Genomic DNA, 2602 nt, shown 5'->3' with positions numbered 1-2602 from the left:
CTGAAATCCTGGTGTCCAGCACAGTGCCTGGTACCTAGTAAGTTCTTAGGGCATGCGTGTGGAACAACGAGATGTGTAAATGCATCTACCACTCCTTCCCTGACCCTTCCCATCACAGTCAGGATCACAGAAGGGACCATGTATCAGGAGTCAACGACAGTCTCCAAATGACCCTACGACCCACTCACTTGTACAGACTACTTACACTCTTGGTGACCTCACAAGAATATTAGGGGAGTAAAGTGGTACAATGCTTCTAAAACATGAAGCTGTTGGGTACTATGGCCACAGAAAGAAATTTTTCTCATGGTGTTTCTTTCAATCCAGTTCTTAAGATCAATGAGTAGCTAATATCAATTAATATTTTTTAAGCATTTATAATGGACTAGGCAGTGTGATAAATGCCTTCTGTGCATCATCCTCATTGCATTGTCACAGTGAAAATGAGAGGGAAGCACTACAATATTTTCCCATTTCACAGATGAAGCTCCTGGGGCTTAGAGAGGTTAAATAACTTGCCTTCTCCCACCAGACCTTATATTCACGGAGCTTTCCCCTATCCGGAGGCACAGTGACCCAGATTGCCTTTTGAGTATCTTCAATGGCTGTACCTCTGTTCAAAGCAAGATTTATTGACGGAGCTAATCAATTAAGCAATCGTTATTTATTGAGTCCCTCGTGAATTATTCAATATTTATTGAGCAGTCTCCATGTAGCTAGCACTTGTTCAATGAGCCATGGAGGATACAAGTGAGGTGTAGAATTCAGCCTTCATCTTCAGGGAGCTTGAAATCTAGCAGGGGATTGGAGTGGGGAGGTTGACAATATTAAATTATATGAAGAAATAAGTACTCACATTTTACATCCATCAGCACAAATGGCAATATTATATTCAAAGAAAGAGAAGAGACAGAGCCTCTCTAATATTCAAGATCGAGTAAGATTCATGAAAACGGTGGGGCTTAGTATCCTTCAAAAGCAGGTAGCAGTAGGCTAGGAAAAGGGTGGAGAAGAAGGTATTTCAGGTGTGAAAAAGCAGCATAGGCAAAAACACAGAATGCGCATGGGATGTTTCAGCACTTAGCATAGAGAGATCCCAGTAAATGGAGGGTGCTGGCTAGAGAGTTGTTCTTACAGAAAACATTAAATACAAGAACCCCAGGCTTGCTTCCTCAGCACCCAGCATGGTGCCTAACACAGAGTAAGCATTCCTTATATGTTTGTTGAACTGAGCTCATAAAATAATAATAATAATAAAGGAGACAGTCAGTCCCTGACCTGCACCAGGAACTTAGCATCTGGTAGAATGGAAAACATATGTATGTATCTACTTATGGCACAAATCAAAAGTGCTAAGTGCTGTTGGTACTATGATAAAAAAAAAAATCTCCCAGAGTAGGTAATATAATTCCTCCTCTTTGTAAGCATCTAGAAGTGCTGATAAAATTGAGAAAAGTAACCATATTTTTTAATACATGTGCTAAATTGACAAGAGAAAAAGAGAAATCCCTAGAAGTAAAAAATGAAGTAAAAACACAAATCTGAGAATTGGAAGAAGGACACTTTGGTCAATATGGATGAATGTAAATACAATGATGCTCCCTCCCTAAAAAATTCCACTTGCCAGCAGAGGCAGCCCATTCTCCTCTATCCCAAACACCAACTTATCCTTGCTTAAAGACCAGCTAAAGACCTCACCTACAGCAGTTGTGAAGCTATGCTAAAGTCTTGGGCTTCTGCCAATCCCCAGTGATTGGAACCTCTATTTCCATAGTTGTACAGAGGCAAGAGACAAAATCTGGATCCATGCAAGGGGCTGGGGGAATTGAGTTAGAGACCTCCACACAGAGCCAAGACATTGAGTGATCTCACCCTCAATGTAAGATGGGCCACACCCATGCTGTGTGGGGTGGCCTCTGATCTCCATCAGGCCTTGCTCTAATCGGTAGACCATAGTAATGTCTGTGATCTTTGGGGATTAGGGATTAGTGTCAGGTCTCAGCGAATATTTAGTAATCTACCTCACCAAAGACTGGTTAATTCCCTTTCTTCCAGGCATACGAATCATGATAAATGGCTATAGGTCTCTGTGGGTGAAGTTTAGGAAAACAAATATGCAGCATAAACTCGCATCGGGGATGTAGAGTCCTTCTTTAGAGTCACCTAGTCTCTCCTTTAATCAAGAGCCTCTGGGTTGGTGAACTGCCTCAGTTCTTAGAATTAGGCGAAGGGCCACAACTTTTGGTGCCAAGATTTGGGTCATCAGTCTTGGAACTTTTTCAATTATTTATATCAAGTAAAACATCACTTTCAGCCCTAGAGACTGAGTTAGTAACAAACTAATTTCATTACTAAGCATTCCACAAATGAATTAGGTTCTACCAAAGACTCCTTTGAAGTCTACCCATTGTGATTACCATAAGTCAACCTTAGAGATGTTAAATATCCTCTCCCACCTTCTTTGGTGAGAGAGGGCAAGTTATTTAACGTCTCTGAGCCCCAAGAGCTTCATCTGTAAAATGGGAAAATACTGTAGCGCTTCCCTCTCATTGTCACTGTGACAATGCAATGAGGATGCACAGAAAGCATTTTTTACAATGCC

Source organism: Mandrillus leucophaeus, unplaced genomic scaffold (assembly GCF_000951045.1).
Source record: "Mandrillus leucophaeus isolate KB7577 unplaced genomic scaffold, Mleu.le_1.0 Scaffold952, whole genome shotgun sequence".
Classification (NCBI taxonomy): domain Eukaryota; kingdom Metazoa; phylum Chordata; class Mammalia; order Primates; family Cercopithecidae; genus Mandrillus; species Mandrillus leucophaeus.
Note: the sequence above shows the minus strand (reverse complement) of the source record.